The following is a 21,428-nucleotide window of genomic DNA, read 5'->3' on the forward strand; positions in this document are numbered from 1 at the left end:
TGGCCTATTAGGTAAGGCCCAACATCAGTGATTGCTGAAAGCTGCAAGCAGTCCAGCTTTTTAATGTACAAAGATAGGGCTTCCGGTGGCACCGTCGGCGGGAACGCCAGCCCTGTATTGAGTAATAAACTGCTAGAACAGTGTAAATCAGCTGTCTAGCGGTTTGAAAACTCCCCCCTCAGGAAAAGAAGGGGGTGAGCAGACGGGCAAGGGCACAGCTCCCCGGGACCCCTAGGAGTGAACCTGGGGTACGAAGGGTCAGAGCTCCCCAGAAGCCTGACATAGCTCCTCATCCGGGACGCTTCTGCTTTTGCAGAAATGAAACGTCAAGACCACCCTTGCTGCCAATGTTTAGATTTATATTTGAAAGATATGCAGGCAGAGCAAAACAGGAGGGAAGATAATTGTAAGTACAAACCTTAATTCCGGAGTAATATACTTCCCTCTGTGAAGACAAAAGGACTTAAAGATGGTGATTGAATAATAAAGGGTGTGTCAAAAGTGAAACTTAAAAGGGGCAGCATTTGTTAACTGCCTATTAACGACGTTAAAAGACTCAAGAGTTTAAGATCAAAGAAAACAGTTTTGGCTAACAAATGTGGGAGAATAGGTGGACTTTTTGGACTTAATAAACTTTGTTTGAATATTTTGAAATGGCTTCAAAGCAAACAAAACCAAGCGCTTCTAAGAGCGCTGGCAATTTCCCAGCCCAGACACCTAGATTACAATCTTTATTACCCCCAGTAGAAACAAAAACTCTGACACTTGAAGATCTCCAAAAGGCATTAAAAGATCAAGCCGTTGTCTTGCAGGAAAGGATTTCAAATGCTTTTAGAGACGTCTCTGAAGAAATGTCTGGAATTAAGGATTCAATCCAAACCCATAATCAACAGATTAGGGAGGACATTGTTGATGCATTTAAGGGTTTACTTGGTTATATAACATCTCTGGATGAGAAGGTGGAAGAAATTAATCAGTCTAACATCAAGTTGGAGAATAAAGTTGAGGAGGCACAAAGTAAAATTGATAAATCAGAGGCAGAAGTTACAATGATACAATATAGAACAATGGAATTTGCTTTAAGAATAAGGGGTTTGAAAGAACAGAACCAGGAAGATTTGAGAGATATTTTTGCCGAAGCTTTCACGCAATTAACTGGTGAACTAAAGGTGAAGTGTGCCTGGCAGATTGATAAAATTTACCATGTTAATTCATGGATTGCCAGACAGAGACAACTACCAAGAGATATTGTAATTTATTTTGTCACCAGGAAAACCAGGAATGAAATACTGCAAGCAACTTATAAAAATAAGTTACAAGTGGTAGGACAAGATGTGGTAGTATTGAAGGAAATCCCCCCAAAAATGTTGAGATCCAGAAAGGATTATGCATTCTTAGTGGATGAATTTAAAAGTCGCCAAATTCAATTTAGATGGGAGGCCCCAATCGGATTGGTGGTGAATTATCAAGGACAAAGATATCGTCTTAACACAGTTTGGAAAGCAAGAGATTTTTATAGCAATGTATTAAAGGCTGGATGCCCCCCATCCCTAGGACCTAAAGGAAGAAAAGAAATAGGCGAGACCAGACAACAAGATATTCAGGTACAAGGGGGAGCTGCTCAAGCTCTGGATTTACCTGAGGAGACAGAAGAAATTATGGAACAAAGACAAACTCGAGCAGCAACTAAACGTAAAGAGCAAGAATTAAAAATGGAGCAAACCCAGACAATTATACAAGAAACACGAATTCAGAAGCGGGGGAGGGGGGCAAGACCGAAGGTGAAATCTCAACAAGATTTCCAGGCAGCTCTTAGAAAGCTTCAGGGAGCTGAAAATGACAATTACATTTCTAACCTGGAACTTTAATGGTTTAAATTCACCACAAAAAAGGAAAAAAATATTTCACTACTTGAAACAATTTAAAAACAATATAATTTGCTTGCAAGAAACTCATATTAGAATGCAGGATCAGAAATACTTGATGAATGAAAGATTGGGATCATACTTTGTGGCATCTGCTCCAGAGAAGAAAAATGATATAGTTATATACTTAAGAAAAGACTTAAAGGCTGAATTAATCAAAGCAGTCCCTCAAGGAAGATATATTGCAATTGAATTATTAATAGAAAAATACTTTTAACAGGAATATATGTCCCAACCAACAACAAGAAAAAATTTATAAGTTGCTTCATACTAAATTAACACAATGGGATTATAGACCGTGCATACTATTGGGTGATTGGAACGGAGTAATGGATACTACCAAAGATAAGAAAAGACTACTGCAAAATACTCAAACACGAACAAGACTACCTAAATCTTTTTTTGAGTTGATGGATGATATAGAACTGAGAGACATTTGGAGAGAATGGAATGTTAAAGAACGGGACTTCACATTCTTCTCCGATAGGCATCACTCCTTTTCCAGAATTGATTTTATACTAATTACAAATGATTTATTTTCTAGGGTGAAGAAGATGAAGATATGCTCGAGAACTCTAACAGATCATAATCCGGTTTGGATGGAATTGGAATATAGAGAGGGATCTAGGAGATCTTGGAGATTAAATGAGAATTTATTTAGATATGAGAGAAACGTTATAGAATGTAAAAAACAATTGAAAGAATATTTTGCTTTTAACATGCATAAGGGGACATGGATGGAAATGGCTTGGGATGCAAGCAAAGCTTACATGAGAGGTGTCTCAATAAATCTGAATAATTTATATAGGCGTAGACAGGGGAGGAAATGAAGGGAATTAGAAGAAGAAATAAAAAAGAAGGAGCAGGCATTAATGTCTAATCCAGACAACAAGAAGATAAGAGACGCAATTACTTTACTGCGAGGACAGTTCAATATGTTGATGTCAGACCAAGTAGCCACAAATCTGATATACGCTAAACATAACACTTTTTGTAATGCAAATAAACCAGGTAGATGGCTAGCATACATGTTAAGGAAAAAACAGAAATCTCGTACTATAGAGAAAGTAGAATACAAAAGTAAAGAACTTTATCAACAGGATGTGATTAAAAAGGCCTTCTCAGAATATTATACTAGATTGTAAGCTGGTGATAAAATACAAGATTTAGATATAGATAGATATCTGGAGAAAGAGAAAATACCTATAGTTACAGATGAACAAAGGGAAAGGCTGAATCAACTTGTAACCATGGAGGAAATTCTCCAGGTAATTAAGCAATTAAAAATTGGGAAGGCCCCAGGTACAGATGGATTGACAGCGGTTTATTATAAAAAATTACAATTAGAAATGCTAGATCCTCTTAAGGAATTATTTAATAAAATTCAAATGGAAGGAAGGGTACCGCCATCTTGGAGAAAAGCCTTTATTTCCCTGATCCCAAAAGAAGATCAGGACCATACTCAGCCAAAAAACGATAGGCCAATTTCATTACTTAATACAGATTATAAAACCTTTGCTAAATATTAGCAAATAGGTTGATGTCAATTGTACAACAAATGATTCATAATGATCAATCCGGTTTTATATAGGGGAGACAAATGAAAAGTAGTGTTAGACAAATTGTTAATATATTGGAATATTTGGGGAAGAACAACCAAGTCCCCGCAGCTCTTTTATTTTTAGACGTGGGGAAAGCATTTGATCGAGTGAATTGGCAATTTTTAATAAAAATAATACAAAAGATGCATTTTGGAGAGTACTTCACACAATCTATCAAGGCAATATACCAGAAATAGACAGCACAAATGATAGTTAATGGTAATTTAACAGAACCTTTCAAAATTGAAAAAGGAACAAGACATGGGTGTCCCCTGTCTCCATTATTGTTTATCTTAAACTTGGAGTTATTGTTGAATAGAATCCATGGGTGAGATGACCTACAGGGAATTGAGATCAGGCATTATGAATATAGAGTACAAGCATTTGTGGATGACTTGGTTGTAACTTTAACCCACCGGGGAAATCAGCTATAAGTCTAATGAACATAATTAATCAATATGGTCAAGTATCTGGGTTCAAAATAAATCTAGGAAAAGCAAAGATGATAGTTAAAAACATGACCACAAATCAAAAAGAAGAACTAGAAAGAGTAACAGGATGGGAGATAGTAGAAAAGGTTAAATATTTAGGAGTTTACATTACAACCTCAAATGGGAATTATATAAGTATAATTATGAACCATTATGGCATAAAATACAGTTAGAGATGAATACATGGAAAAAACTACAATTATCATTGTTGGGAAGGATAGCAGCAGTAAAAATGAATGTTTTGCCTAAGTTTCTATTTCTCTTTCAAATGATACCAATACTTAAAAAAGATGCAAATTTGGAACAATGGCAGAAAGGTATTAATAACTTTGTCTGGGCAGGGAAGAAACCAAGAGTAAAACTAAAAATAATGCAAGACATACGGGAAAGAGGAGGTTTGAAAATGCCCAATTTAAAATTATACTATGAAGCAGTAGTTTTAACAACAATTAGTGATTGGATTAATTTAACAGAGGATAGAATTCTGAATATTGAGGGATTTGATTTGGTATATGGTTGGCACGCCTATTTAATATATGATAAGAAGGTGGATAAGACTTTTAAAAGCCATATATTAAGGAATGCGCTATTGCGTGTCTGGAAAAAATACCAATATAGGTTAAATGATAAGATACCTACATGGGTAGTACCCAGACACGCGATAGAGAATATAAATATAGAACAAAAACAGGATGTAATTACATACAGAGAACTTCTTAATATATAGAGAGGTGTACTACAGTTAAAGCCTCTGAATGTACTAAGAGAGGAAGGGGTAACTCAAACCTGGTTCCAGTATGGACAGTTACAAGCTAGATGGAAAAAATAATAAATAATAATAATAAATTTGAATTTATTAGCCGCTCCCTTTCCAGATAGGACTCGGGGAGGCGTACAATAGAACATATAAAACATAAAACATATGTACAAACACATAAGCATACATATATACAAAGACATACATGCACGGAGGAGGTAACAAGTTACATCACATTTAGACAGTTAAAAATCACCGTTAAAATACCCCAGTTATAATAACACAATTTAAAATTTAAAAAAATTTAAAAGGACTGTCAGGAGGGAATAAGAAAAAATTTACGGTTGAGCCAGGTCGGATAATTGAAAGAGGTGGGTCTTCAGCTGTACACGGAAGGAGCGGAGATCGGAAGTAATTCTGATGTCACGGGGGAGGTCATTCCACAGGGCTGGGCCCATCACAGAGAAGGCTCTGCTCCTGGGTGTCGCCCCCTGACACTGTTTAGTGGACGGCACCCGGAGAAGTCCCTCTCTGTGTGAGCGGATTGGTCGTAGGGATGCATGGGGCAGGATGCGATCCTGCATGTAACTAGGTCCTGTGCCATGAAGCGCTTTAAAGATCATAATCAAAACCTTGAAATGCACTCGGTAGACTACAGGAAGCCAGTGCAGCTCGCGCAGGAGAGGTGTTACAGGGGAGTATCTAGTCCTCCCCATAATCACCCGCGCGGCCGCGTTCTGGACCAACTGCAGTCTCCGAGTGCATCTCAAGGGAAGCCCCATGTAGAGAGCATTGCAGTAGTCCAGGCGAGACGTCACTAGCGCATGGGTGACTGTGCGTAGGGCATCCCGGTCCAATAAGGGGCGCAATTGGCGCATCAGGCGAACCTGATGGAACACCCCCCTTGCCACGGCTGTTACATGGTCATCCATGGACAGCCGGGCATCCAGGAGGACGCCCAAATTGCGCACCTGTTCCATGGGGGCCAGTTGCACGCCCCCAATGGCCAGAGATGGAAGCAACTGGTTGAACCGGGAGGCCGGAAGCCACAGCCACTCCGTCTTGGAAGGGTTGAGTTTTAGTCAGACCAGACCAGACAATTGGTATCACGCAAAGTGAGGATAGTCTGGTAAAACAAATTAGGGACCAGAGTCAAATGCACATAAAAAGGTTGTATAATATACTGATAGAAATAGATTCTGAAACAGAGTTAGTTAAAGACTATATGATGAAATGGGCACAAAATTTCGAAGAGCCAATAATGATGGAAACATGGGAAAAGATTTGGGTAACAAATGTAAAAATTAATCAAGCTCAGAATTTGAGAGAGAATTTTTATAAGATGATGTCTAGATGGCATTTAGATCCCAAAAAATTATCTTGTATGTATCCGAATTTACAACCTAAATGTTGGAGATGTGATTGTGCTGATGCTACGTATTACCATATATGGTGGACTTGGAAAAAAGGTCAAAGCATTTTGGATAAAAATATGACAGGTTATTCAAAATATACTTTAAAAAAGGATAAAGTTCATCCCCCAGTTGTTTTTGTTAGGTATAATTACAGTTATAGAGACTAATTTGATTTTGAACTTAACAACGGCAGCAAGATTGTTGGTGGCGCAGAACTGGAAGAGGAAAGAATTGCCTACTATTCAAGAACGGACGCTAAATGTAATAAATCTAGCAAAGATGGCAAAAATTACAGCATACTTGAAGGACCACTCAGATGAGAAACACAAGTTTGAATGGAAAAGATGGATTGACTATATTCAAAATAAATATCGGACTAAAAAATTTCAATTAGTTTATGAGTGAAGGAATAAGGAACGTTACAACTTATCTAAAGTTAGCATAACAAAAGGGGAATTAAGGCACAAGAGGAGGTAGGATGTCGACTTCAGTTAGCTTATGTTAGCATATGATTGTTAAATGTTTATACCCTGTATTGCTTTGGGAGGTTGGGTGGAGGGAGGGTGGAGGGATTGAAGGTGAGGGGGCAATATTTGTAAAATGTATTAAAACTTTTATTTTAAAAATGTACAAAGATAACAGCAACCTTATTAAAGATTTGTAAGACACAACTGAGACCATTCACCTACATCAAAAGAAGATACTAAGCAAAAAAGCTGCTTGATCAAATACATAGTGCTGATGAGCATGGAGATCAATTAACATTTCAGGGAGAGGAACTAATAAGAAATGAAAAGTACTCAAGTATCTCCAAATCTATCAGGTTAATCTGTCCTATGATTATGCAAATATGATTCCTTGTTTTCAAGTCCACTTCAAAAAGTTTTTATTCTTAAATAGATAAAGGGAAATAATAGAAATGTCCGTACATGTGAGTGTATGTTGAAAAGATATATAGCTGCCAATTATATACATACTAGCTTATTTAAAACAATTATTGGAAGTAGAGGATTAATTCAATGAATTTCCAAGTATGCCTGGATCAGTAAAAATTAAGCCTTAGATTAGGCATTTTTAGTCCAGAGCAAAAGTGAATAAATTTAATATGATGATGGATGGCTCCTTAAAAACATGCTGTTAGGTAGTTCTGTCAAATCCCTTTAATTCCCTCCTAAATCCAGATTATGGACTGGAGAAGCTGCCAATTTAAATTTATATGAGTAAAAGAATCTTTCATGAAAAAGGATCTCTGTGTATTGATTTTTTAGAGAATATTTGTAAAACACAGTTCACAGTTCTATTATGTAAAGAAAACTTTAAGGGTGAAAGATCCATTTGAGAAACAGATAATTGCTTTTCCTCTGCTAGAGGAAAATAAAGACAAAAGACCTGACATGCGAGACATTTAAATCTCTGATTTGAGAACATTTCTACAAGCAAGGCAGATCAAAATGCTTTAGTATGGAATATTGTCCTTGACAATTATTCAGTATTTTCATATGGCAACTAAACAAATTGAATACTTGTTAAATTGTCTTACCTCTTTAGTTCCTGTTGGTGGGATGGGATCCATCAGTCAAATTATTCCACCCCACTTTTTTTGGTAAGGCTATTTTACTTATGAAAATGCTTTTCTATTAAAATACAGCAATCCTCTAAAATTGATACCCTTTAAAGGTATTGTCTTAATTCCTAAGCACCCTGATCATTGGATATGCTAGTTGTTGATACTGAGAGTTTTAGTCCAACCCAACTGAAACCACTATAGTGAGGAAAATTGATCTTTAGGATAAAATTGGCTGCAAGGCCAAAGACATCTGCAGCAAAGCCACAATTTCATCAAAATGATAAAACAAGAATAATCTATTTGTGTGCACTTAATGGAAGTGCAAAAGAAGGGGACATTACGGTACATCTTTTGACATTTGCTCCCCACCTCATGCATAAGGCTGAAATGATAAAATTGTGGAGAAATATAGACCTCAGTCAGACTCATAGTTCATCCATAGTTCATCCATAGTTCATCCAGGTACAGGCTTCTTTGTAGTGAGTTACCTTGGCACCTAAAGTGGTAACGACTGTTCAGTTTTTAAAAAGTGGAAGAACCTTACTGAACAATTTTCAACTGCTGTCAGAATTCTATCACTTACTCAAACCGCTCTTAAACAAATTTGATTCAAAGTTAGAAAGCCAAGAAAACTGAACAGATGTGTCTGCATAAGTCACCAAGGCTTGAAGATTCAAAACGATTTGATTTTATGGTGTGCATTTACAATCTAGCCATCACCCCCATTTTCCCATAGTTCAATTGCTTACTTTCTTTTCATTTAAAAGTAATGGTATCGCTGATTGGAGGTTTACAGCTAAGCAGCTAATTTTCCTGTACTGTTGCCTAATCTGTACCTAATATTCTGTGTGCTAATCACTATTTAAAAAATTCAAGGTTAAACAAAGGCACCTTAAATGATATGCCTGACATCCATTCAAACAAGTCTTTCTTCCTTGAATGAGAAATGGGAAATATGATGAGAGTATATGACCAAATAAATCAGGGGTGTTAAACTCATGCGCTGGCTGTGCGCCCCCCCCCCCCCAATTTAGCGAAGAATAGAAAAGTCAATATATGTCACATGACAACAGCGTGATGCTGCAAGTTTGACACCCCTGAAATAAATTGTTCTCTTAATTGTTCTATATTGGAAAATGATGGTAGCATAGTCACAAAGATTGTTCTGATCGGAGGAGAGAGTTTGACAAGTCAGAGACTCTAAATTTCCCACTTATTCATTTTTTCACCAAATCATTTTGCAAAAGTAACCACCAAAAGTCCATTTTAAAAAAGTCCTATTTGGCACTGGGAAAATTCTTAAATTATGTAGCAAAAGAGGATCATAACATGGTTTTCAGTTAAGGCCAGGAGAAAGTAGAGCAATTCATTCTGCCTTGACTGAACTAAAAATTACCCCAAATTGCCTAGATTCTCTCTCTTGGTCAGGGATTGAAGCAGTCAAGGCACAGTCTTATTTTATTACAGGCACTTATAGATGCTTAAACTTTTTTTATGGCAATTACCTTTCTCAGTTGCTGAATAAAAACAGTTCAACAGATTAAATATTGGCTTATACCAAATTTACTCCAAATACCTTTCTAAGCTTAAGCTTTATTTACTTTATTTGTGTTTAGGTTTTTTTTTAAAATTTTTGCTCTTTTTTACTTTCATCAAGTGTCTGATAACAGCTTGCAAAAACAATAGCAAAACTACCCTGATCTCAGTTTTGGGGAAGGGGTGAAACCCACATAAATTCCATCTCCAGTGTAGAAAATGAAGTAACAGTATCTAGTTCTTTTGAACCTCTGTTAGGAAGAAATTATCCATCTGCTTAATTAAATATTATGCAGTTGGATTGTGCTTAAGCATTTATTTTTGTTGTTTCCAGGAAGAAAGATCAGTAATTAGATTTAATTGGCTCCACATACTATTCCCTCTTAGCACCTCTTTCTATAACTCCTATTCCTGTGCTGTCTTTCACCTAACCAGTCCTACCAGCTGTCACCAATCTCAAGTTGTTTCCAGTTATTGTGGATAACCCCCCCACCCCCCCAACACACAAAGTGTGTATTTTTCTCTGGTTTTGGAAAGTTCATATTAAAAACCCTGAATTTTTATTTCACTCTATGTAATATTTTCCTCTGTATAATCAGTACAAAATGATGCTGAGTTTTATGTGACCTTAAGTACAGATACTTGATATAATAATCAAATATCTTCAACCTGTTCATAGTTCAGGAGAAGCTGCAACCTTTTTGGAAATCCTGCATTTCTAACAGTGCAGATGGGAAAATATTCTGTGGGCTTTGTTCACCAGTCAGACAAAGAGGAGAGGGGAAAGATGGAATGAAATGGAATACATTTGAAAAACGGCATTGATATCTGGAACCTGGAACAAAAACACTCCATAGCAACATGTCTTTTTGGTTGCTCTTATTTGTCTGACTTGTAGTTTATTATTGTAATGATTTCTCTGATAGCTGTGGCAACATATTTTATGCAGCTTCCACTGGTAATTTATTATGTTATGAAGCCAATGATAGTTATTGTACTCGAAGGGTATTTCATGTCTTTATTTTATTTCCATTAATTCTAAGGTACAGATTGTCAACTAATATTTATTCCTCTTCCTCTGATATGGAAATGAGTCTTTTGTTTGCAGAGAAACAATATTAATATCATAAAATAATGTGCAACAAAACATTGAGTGATTTTCCCCCTTTGCAGTAATAATTTTGCCATATGTTTGTAAACAATGGCCATTTAAATACTAATAAAATAGAATTTAGATGTTTTTATTATTACAGAAAAAAATAGGGCAGACACAATACACATTGCTGTACTGTCAGATAGTGCCAGTTTTATAGAAAAGCTCAATTAATCATGATGTATGGTTAAACTTACATTTCTTCATGAAATGCAACATGGGAGATTAAAATGAATTCTAATATAATTGGCTTTTCATCTATGGCTCATCCATTATACATTTCCAATATCAATGTACCAAAAGCTTTAATGTCATTCTTAACTGTTTGTATACATGCTATTTAAACTTGGTTAATTAGTTGATTTACTGATAACTTTAGCCCATTGTTGTTGTTTATTTTAAGCCTACTTACGTAAAACTGTCAAGCCATGCCTTATGTCAGGATAGTCTCTCTTAGACTATCGTAATATGAATGGCAGATGACATGATCATGAATTATTGCCTGTGTTCATGATGAATCATTCAAAATGCCATTTTGCTGTGAGCAAAGTTCTGTCTGGAATTTTTAAAAAAGAAAAAAAAATGTGACCTTGGTATAAATAGATCTTACTCATGCTCAGAAACCTGTAGATAACTTTATTAAGGTCAAGTAAACCAAGCTCACACTCTTCTTCCTCTTCCTCCTTCCTACCACCACTACTCCCACTAGAACAATCCTGAATATGATCATTACTAAAGCATTTTCTATCTCACAATGGGTAATGACATGCATCCTAGAAGCTGACAAACAGAGCATAACTGTGAATGTTCTGCTCCTTAGTGACAATTGCCTAGTGCCGTGATGGTGAACCTATGGCACGCAGAGACAGAAGTGTCACACAGAGCCCTCTGTGGGCACATGTGCCATTGCCACCTGCTCTTCCGGGTTCCGTCACACACATGTGCACTGGACAGCTGCTCTTTTCTGGATTTCGGCACTCCGGTGCACTCACACTCCAATTTCGGCACTCAGGACCGAAAAGGTTAACCACCATTGGCCTAGTGGCTAGCATTGAAAATATGCTATTATAGTGTTGGCTTGACTAACAGACTAAAAGAATTTGAAGGGAACTTGTAGGCAATGGTGAAATTCATTGTTTTTTACTAGTGGTTCGGTGGGTGTGGCTTGGTGAGCATGGCAGGGGAAGGATACTGCAAAATCTCAATTTCTACCCCACTCTGGGGCCAGCCAGAGGTGGTATTTACTGGATCCCTGAACTACTCAAAATTTCCACTACCAGTTCACCAGAACCTGTCAGAGCCTGCTGGATTTTATCCCTGCTTGTAGGTCTGCTATCATATCTCCTTTGGTCTTTACTTTACTAGACTAGCCATCTCCAGTTCCTGTAATCATTCTTACTATGCTTAGGCTCCAGTCCCCTAATCATCTTTGTTGCTCTTCTCTGCACTCTTTCTAGAGTCATAATTTTTTATGATCCCTTCATTTAAAAAAAATAGACTCTTTGTATAGCTTATACTGTGACAAGATTGTTGAAGATTTGGCGAGCAATTGTTGATATCCACTAGCATGAGCTTCAGTGGCAGCTAAAGAGTAGCTCCCAATGGTAGGAAGTCAAAAAACTCAAGATGGTGTTTGTGGCAATATCCTAGACCAGGAGTCGGCAAACCTAAACACTCAAAGAGCCATTTGGACCCGTTTCCCACAGAAAAGAAACACCGGGCGCCACAAAGGTCCTAACTGAAATCTCCCTGTTCAATTCTGGAGCTGACCGGAAGTTCAGTTCCCCCACCTTAGAGTCTCCTCCTGGAGCACTATGCTTTTCTCCCCCCCTCTCACCAGAAATTCCTCTCAAAATTGTGGCGCCGACCAGTGATGGAGCCACAGCAGAGGCAGAAAAGAGCCACATGTGGCTCCAGAGCCACAGTTTGCTGACCCCTGTCCTAGACAATACCCTTTGCACTTGTAAGCAGTGTTACCTGTCCTACCACATCCCATAGACTGATTGAGATACCACCAGACAGGTAGTCCTTGACTTACAACTGTTCATTTAGTGATCATTCAAAGTTACAAAGTCACTTATAACCATTTTTCACATTTACAACCTTTGCAGCATCCCCATGGCCAAGTGATCAAAATTCAGATGCTTGGCAACTGACTCATATTTATGACGGTTGCAGTGTTTCATGGTCATTTGATTCTCTTTTACAACTTTCTGACAAGCAAAGACAATAAGGAAGCCAGATTCACTTAACAACCATGTTACTAGCTTAACAACTGCAAAGATTCACTTAGCAATCATGGCACGAAAAGTTGTAAAATGGAGCAAGACTCACTTAACAAATGTCTCAGCAACAGAAATTTTGGGCTCTATTATATTCAGCCCTGGAGGCCATCTTTTCTTTGGGGCTTCAGGGCTGCCACATTTAGTACCTGGGAAAATAGGAGGGGGATTTGCAAGGAGTTGGTGAAGATATATAGCCATAACAACATTCCTTTCTGTGAGAGTCAAGGACGTTTGGCCTGCACCTGGATGGGAGTGACTGGTGGTTGTCACCAGGGATGGTGGATTGATTGGTTCACTTGATGGACATGTGGATACAGGGGATGGGTCTTTGATTTTCTTTTGGGTGGGGAAAACCCAGAGACTTTCAGATTTGGGTTTTCCCAGATGTGTCAATATGACATCTCTAATAAAATGGATCTTTGAGGAATTGCTAGTCTCGGAGTCGTCTTTAGTTGTGGGGTGTTACTTGGAACCCTGACATTATAGTTGTAAGTCAAGAACTACCTGTATGACCCAAATAGACATAGATGAAGGTATATTAGAGTATAAAGCAAGAATTATTCAAGTATGCTTGGGAGAAATTAAGAGAAAAAACTGAGAGCTTACTCACTGTCTACAAGAGTCCCATGACTCTGATTATATCGGTAATAGACAAAAAAAAAAGCAGAAATTAGTAGCAACATTAATGTTGTATGCCTCCACTTATGCATATGCATATCTGTAAATAATAAATGATATCTCACATATGTGACCTAATTTGGGGGAAATCAAATTCTTGGTAAAATACTTCTACCCTTGTAGTGCTTACTGCTTGGAAAATGATCCTTGGAGTATGTAATAGCAAAAAAATTTATTGACTGCTGTGGTTATAACTACTACCAGATATTGTGTTTCAGTTTTTCTTAGAGCTTTACAGCTTTTTAGTAAAGGTAGCAGTTATGATCACCACTCTTCTGCAAATGGAGACATAAAGCTTCTGTCCAAACTGGTCTTTTCTAGATTTATGGTAAAGGGGGGGGGGATTAATTAGTACCCAAGAGCTTCCTTAAGCACACAGAGCAATACATTCAGAAACTACGGGTATTTGGGAAAAGATTTTTTTTCTATATGAAATTACAACTCTTTTGTTTATTTGTTTGTTTGTTTGTTTGGATTTATATGCCGCCCTTCTCCAAAAGGACTCAAGGCGGCATACAACATTAAAAAAACACACATCCCAAAAGTTAAAAAAAAATACATATCCAAATAACAAACCGAATTTAAAAGACAATACATTTAAAATAAGTTAAAATTAACAGGCCAGGCCGGCTTGCTGGAGAAGCCAACATTTTAGGGCGCGTCGGAAGGACCGGAGGTCAGGGATTATGTGAAGCTCCGGGGGCAGCTCATTCCAGAGGGAAGGCGCTCCCACAGAGAAGGCTCTCCCCCTGGGGGTAACCAGCCGACACTGTCTGGCCGACGGCACCCTGAGGAGGGCAACTCTGTGGGATCGCACTGGACGGTGGGAGGCTACTGGTGGCAGTAGGTGGTCTCACCATGGAGCGCTTTAAAGGTCATAATTTAAAGGTTTATGGTAAAGGGGGGGGATTAATTAGTACCCAAGAGCTTCCTTAAGCACACAGAGCAATACATTCAGAAACTACTGGTATTTGGGAAAAAGATTTTTTTTCTATATGAAATCACAACTCTTTTATCTGTTTTATGTTCTACTTTATAATTCTGCCATGAGAGAAACGTTGGCCTCTAAGATACAAGGAGACCTCACAGAACTGTAGTTAATTATATTTGATTTGAAAAAATATATTTATGATTAAAGTTTTCTGTTTTCAGTGTAATGAAATAAAATTGCAGGGAAACAAAAATAGAGACGTCTCTGAAATATTGTACTGTACAAGAGACGAATAAATTAGTGAAAAAGATTTTGATCATTTCTACATAGGCTTCTGATAGTCACTGTTCTCCCACTGCAAACCTTTGCAATTGTATTCCCATCATCCAACTGTGTCAACAGTTTTCTGCTGTGCAGAATCTTCTTAAATTGACCTGCACTCCCTCGTTTTTTCCACTTGGTCAGTGAAGAAACATAGAAACCAGAATTCCATCCCTTAACAGAATAAGAGAGTTGGAAGGGACCGTGAAGGCAGGGGTGGATTCCGGCAGGCACTACTGCCGCTTTGTTTGTGGGTGTGCTGAGTGTATGCTTTGCACATGCGTGTGCATGTGCTTGGCATGCACATGCACTTTGCATGCACGTGCACATGCACAGTGGAATAAAAATTGTTCTGCGTGTGCACAGAAGCGAAAAATAAGATCCCGGCACTGGCGGCTATGGCACCATCTGGAGAACCAGTTTGGGGACATGGCAGGCCTGGTTTGCTGCCATTCCAGCAACCCTGGCTGCCAAACCACTGCCACTTCGGCTGAACTGGTCTGAAGCAGTAGGAACCACCACTGAGTGAAGGTCTTTTCATCCAACCCCTTGTGCAGGCAAGAAACCCTATAACATTTCAAGCAAATGGTTGTCTTCTTAAAAACTTCTAGTGTTGGAGCATTCACTTCTGGAGGCAAGTTGTTCCACTAATTAGTTGTTATGTCAGGAAATTTCTCCTTAGTTCTAGGCTTCTTCTCTACTTGATTAGTTTCCATTCATTGCTTCTTGTCCTGCCTTCAAGTGGTTTGGAAAGTAGGTTGACCCCTCTTCCTTGTGACATCCCCTTAGATATTGGAATTCTGCTATCATGTCACCACTAATCCTTCTTGGACTAGGAGTCCAAGAAGGATTAAACCCTCATCCGGTAAACCCAATTATGCTTGTCAAGCTGGCTTGTGGGAGAGAAAAGTCACCATTGCTTGCATTGATCAGGAAGGACAGTAGGAATGATGCCTGTGATAACTTGATTTCCCAAGAAAGGGGGTAAATCCCAGCCACCTGTTCTCAGAATATGTTCTTTCTCTTCTGAATACTATTCCTTCTAATTAGAAAGCTACTGGAAGCACTCATTCCAAGAATCATAACTCCTTAATACCAGACTTGCTAAAATTGATTGATCAGAACAAGGGAAGGGAAGGCAAAGGAATAAATATATGCTTAGAGGCAATTATCCAGTGTGGGTGGTGGACGAGAAAAAGAGGAAGATCAGGGAATAATTCCATGTCCTATACAAGGTCAGGCCAGCCATTATTTAAGACATTAAGATATTACAACTGAATTTAATACCTTGCTGTTTTAGTGCTAATTGGGCTATTTGAACTGAATCATGAATGGCAACATTGAACAGCAGCCAGGACCTGCTCTGTGTATGTGTGAGTGTGAGTGTGTGTGAGTGTGTGAACAGTCTCCTATCAATGACTGTTGGCTCATTCTCCAAAAGAATGATCCAATTTCAGTTCAAATGAATGATATATGCTTGCTCAGTGGGATAAAATGAATATTGATTTTATGTTGTCTATGGAGATTGTCAGTCATCCAGGTCATGGTTGTCCCAAAGGTACTTTTTCAAGAGGAAACTGGACTTTCTGGTTTTTCTTAGAACACATTTTGCTTCTCATCCAAGAAGTTGCTTCAGCTCTTATTGGATGGTGTGGAATGGAAGGATTTATATTCCTTGTAGACAGCTGGTTATTTGCATTCTACTAGAGAGTATTTGAGGCCACTTGGAGGTTTGTCTGTATCATCAGGGTCACGGTGCAAATGGGTGTGGAGCCTTCTTGGAACTGCTGAAAGGGCTGTGTTTGTGGAGCTGTGAAATGACAGAAAACATCCTGCAGAAAACACATAATATCAAATCAAGAATATGCTGAATAATAGCACTTGGTGAAACAGCAATGAAGATGGAAATTATATTCAGATGCCTTCATACAATATTCCTATATCTTTAATTACAAAGATCAGAACCAGCAAGCAGTAAGGGTTTTCCTGTGTATGTAACGCTTCATGGAAGCAAAGGTTGGACTCTGATGAAGCATGACAGAAACAATATTGAAGTTTTGAACTTGGTATTGGAGAAGACTCCATGAGATTACCATGGACAGCCAAGGATGTAAACAAATGGATCATAAAAAAAAAATCAACCCAGAGCTCTCAATCAAGACATAAATAACCAGGCTTAAATCATTGTACTCTGAACACTTTATGTGAAGTTCTAGCTCTCAGGAGGAGCACTAATAGCAACAGCACTTAGACTTATGAGCATGATGGTGCAATGGTTAGAGTGCAGTACTGCAGGCTACTTCTGCTGACTGCCAGCTGACCGCAATTTAGCAGTTCAAATCTCACCAGGCTAAAGGTTGACTCAGCCTTCCATCCTTCCGAGGTGGGTAAAATGAGGACCCAAATTGTTGGGGGCAATATGCTAACTCTGTAGAGTTATGGCTGTAAAGCACTGTAAAGTGGTATATAAATCTAAGTGCTATTGCTATTGTTACAGTATATATCACTTCACAGTGCTTTTTAAAGCCCCCTCTAAGCCCTCTCAGCATATTGCCCCAACAATCTGGGTCCTCATTCTACCGACTTTGTAAGGATGGAAGGCTGAGTCAACCTTGAGCCGGTTAGGATCAAGTTTTTGGCATTGGGCAGAGTCAATACTGCAATACTGCATTCCAACCATTGTACTGTCATGGTGGTGCAGTGGTTAGAATACAGTACTGCATGCTACTTCTGGTGGCTGCCAGCTGCCTGCAGTTTGGCAGTTCGAGTCTCAAGGTTGACTCAGCTTTCCATCCTTCCAAGGTTGATAAAATGAGGACCCAGATTGTTGGGGACAATATGATGACTCTGTAAACTGCTTAGAGAGGGTTGTAAAAGCACTGTGAAGTGGTATATAAGTCTAAGTGCTATTGCTATCATGTTTCCCTGACCCACAAAATATAGCTTGGGCCTTATTATCAGGGGAGGGGTTATTGATTTGGGGTTGCCTGGCGGCTGCCATAGAACCCACAACCATAGAGCGCACTCCTAGAGCGGCCGCTGCTGGAAGAATCGGAAGCCGAATTCTAGAGTTTGGAAGCCGGAGAAGAAGTTATGCTCGGAGTGCCGTGGTAACGGTGGCGGTGCCCTGGCCCTGCAGAGAGAGGTGGGCCAGGGCATGATGAGGCTGGGAGGCATGCGAGCTGGGGGCGGAACAGGCACTCGCACAACCCTCCTCTCAAGCTGGGCAGAGCACCATGCACTGACCTAGGGGATATCCCAAATGTGCCAAGTCACGGGAGCTGGGGAACGGGCAGAGCACCATGTTGCTTGGAGCCTTAGGGATACCCTCTAGGTCAGTGAATGGCACTCTGCCCTGCTGGAGAGGGGGTTTGCCTGGTGGCTGCTCATGAGCATGGTCACCTCATGGCTGCTTCACCCCTGAGGCTGGGCCCAGCTCTTCAGGTGTCCGCCCGTAAGGGAGCAGCTGCCTGGCAACTCCCCCCTCCAGCCAGGCAGAATGCCACTCCCTAACCTAGCAGTATCCTGAAGTCGCCAAGCAACGTCAGCGCATTTCCCCCCTGGCTCCTGCGGCTTGGCACCTTCGGGATACCGCTAGGTCGGTGAACGGTGTTCTGCCTGGTCAGAGGAGGGGGTTGTCCAGGGGGCTTCTTTTCATGAGGGGCTTATATTTTTGCCCATAAGAAAAATGTGGCAAGGCCTTAGTTTCAAGACAGGTCGTATTTTCGGGGAAACATGGTATTATCCTAAGAACATCTATGTATATGACTATTAAAATGTTGGCATCAAATTGATGGCACTTAATCTCGTTTTCTCAGCTTTAGTAAATGAATATATGAACAAATGAGGTGAAGTTAAATTAAAAATCCCCCAGGCCAAAGCAATTGTAAATGAACAGATAGATAAAAATACATTTGATTGTACAGTCATACAAGGATTGTTATCAGGACCCAATGTATATCACTAATACACTAATAATAATAATAATAATAATAAATTTTATTTGATTAGCCGCAACCCTCTCCCGAAGGACTCGGGGCGGCGTACAATCAAAGGCATAAAAGGAACTGTTTTGTCATCATATTAAATGATTTCAAATATTTTTTTAAAAAAATATTAAGGTGTACTGGGAACTGAACAGTCTTACATCTAATACTGTGATTGCAAATTGAACAATGATGCATTATGTCTAATGCAATGAATTCGTGTTTAAATGCAGATTAGGAAAACTGGTTAGAATCGTATTTTCTATTACTGAGGAATAAGACCCATTTGATGTATTTCTAATATTTCATTATACTACCAGAATTCTAATCTGGAAAGAAATTTGATAGGCAAAGGGAGGAAAATCCTTTAGCATCCTCAGAGAATTGTGACAAGGATTAAGTTTCTCCAAATGACCTTTTAGCAGAATTGCTATTTCTTTTTTCTAAGTGCTCCATTTTGTTTTATTTGAAGTTTATTCACTCCAGCCTTAACTTTAAACTTCACAAATCATTTCTTATTTTAAATGGTGGTTAACCTCCTCAATCACTCCAAAAAAAAAAAAGAGCACTTTGGCAACTATTGATGGCATGCATGCTTTCATCTCCTGTGAGAAAGTGATTTCTGGCAACACATTGGGGGCACTGAGAAGTGTTGAAAGTAGGCCCACATAGGCCATAAAAGATGTCACATTTTAAATTCAAGTGAAGAAGACAGGGCAGAAGCTGACTGCCTTGTTGAGCAAAAGGTCCTGTCATTCAGCTGACAGAGCAGGACTATTGACCTTCTGGGAGGTGAGACACCAAGAGGGTGGTTGGTGACAGGGATAGGAAGCAAGATATTTCTGGCAAGTGTGATCTTTGGCAAAGTCTGCCGGTGTTATCTAGGGAGCAAAACTCTTCTCAGAGCACACTGCTAAGCCCATCTCACAAATGGTGAGAGACCAGAGTTGCAGGCTAAATTGTGTGATAAAATTGAATGATAAGAAGACAAGGGGAGACTTGGGTTGAGGAGCTTGTATGAAGCTTTCTAAAAAGAACATGGCAAGCCACCTGCCATTCAGGTACTGCTTCTCCTTCTATTGCTTATGTACTACATAGTTATGGCTCACAATATATCTATGCTATGGGGTTGGTTTACCTGAAAGCAACATAATATGGATGTACAGGGTGAAGAGGAAATTCAGGGCAGGTGTGGCTTAACTTTTGACATCTTACCCTCAATGCATATTTTCCTGGGATTGCACAGTTACCACGTGAGCCTCAGAAATATTCTTTAAAGCATCACTAATATATGCAGAGTGCATGGCCACATGCAATGGATATGACTTATCTAATGTTTCAGTATTGGGTTGGACACATATAGGCCATTTGCTATTATGATTCTGCAAACACTGTTACCCAAATGTGAAATGGCAGTTTCTAATAAGTGCCAGCTTATCCAGAATCGTTATTAGATCTGTTTGCATTGAAAGCTGTGATTCTACAATAGTTACTAACATTTAACACAAATTTGGGACAAAATCCAAACCAAACTCAGCTAGCTTGGGAAGCTTGGAGTTTCACTGAAGAGAAGAAATAGACATTCACTTTGGGGGCTGCTTGAAAATCCATAGTAGCAGAAGACTCCTCGTGGATCAGTCCAAGGACTACCTAGTCCAGAATTCTGTGACATTCAATGACCAGTTAGGCATTCTTGAGAAGTTCAAAGCAGAGAAGAGGGACACAATCAAAGGCATCTACAAGACAGTTTTTTTAAAAAAAAATCAAAATGGTGACTGCATGATGGTAGTCTACCTTTTTAAAATGTGTGTTGTTCAAAAACAATCTTAAAATTGCTATTCCCAGCACTATTTAATATATGCTGCCTTGGGCCAGCCAAGGAGACTGAGAGATTTTAGGATCAGACAATATTGATTTAAAATCAGTATATTTCCACTCTAAGATTGAAAATGGCAAGTAGTTGTGATGAAAGAAGTAAAAAAGGAGAGGAAAGTATTGTGTTTTACAGCTCTAAAAAAAAAAACTCTAGTGGGATGCACAAAAGCAATTTATAAAAGTTTTCAACTGAGCAGTAAAAAAAGAGGCCTCAAACTGTTTTTTCTTTCCTTATTAACAAACTAACTCTATACCAGCTTTTCAGAATTAGGGTTACCCAGAGACCATCTTATTTTCTACATAGGTTTTAAGTAAATTACCACCCAAACGCGAGAGGAAGGGTCAGTTTCTTTTGCTCAAATTTTAAAGACTCCCTTGTACAAGATACTCTACATCTAATCTTCTGAAAATGTTTGGATTACTTACCCAGAGGCACCTTTGCAAATTCTTCCGGAGCTATTAAAAATAAGGAATCCATTTCTATAATAAAAACGGCCCTTTTAAAATATTCCCCTTGCGCAAATCATTCTCTACCAATCTGTCTAAAATTTTGTAGGCTTCCTCCTTGAAAAGGACGAACTTTGACTGTCTTTTTCATTAAAGTTCCCAAGATTTAAGTTTAAAATGGTTCTGTGCCACATAGCATGGAACCAATGTTTCATTTGCCTAGGAAGAACCTCTGTATCTTGCCAGCATCAAACAATTAGTCAATTTAATCTCCCCATATTAATCTGTATGGGAGAAATATACAGTCTTGGATTTTGACATTACACTTAAAAGCTCAGACCTTATTCAATTTCTTAAAATGAAATTCAGTTTCTTGATTTGTCTTTCTTTCTAGAACTGCTTTGAACATTTACAAATAATGCTATAGAAACCAGAAAAAGGGAAGGTTAGCCTATATGAT

This window comes from Natrix helvetica, assembly GCF_964273705.1.
Source record: "Natrix helvetica genome assembly, chromosome: 2".
NCBI classification, from domain to species: domain Eukaryota; kingdom Metazoa; phylum Chordata; class Lepidosauria; order Squamata; family Natricidae; genus Natrix; species Natrix helvetica.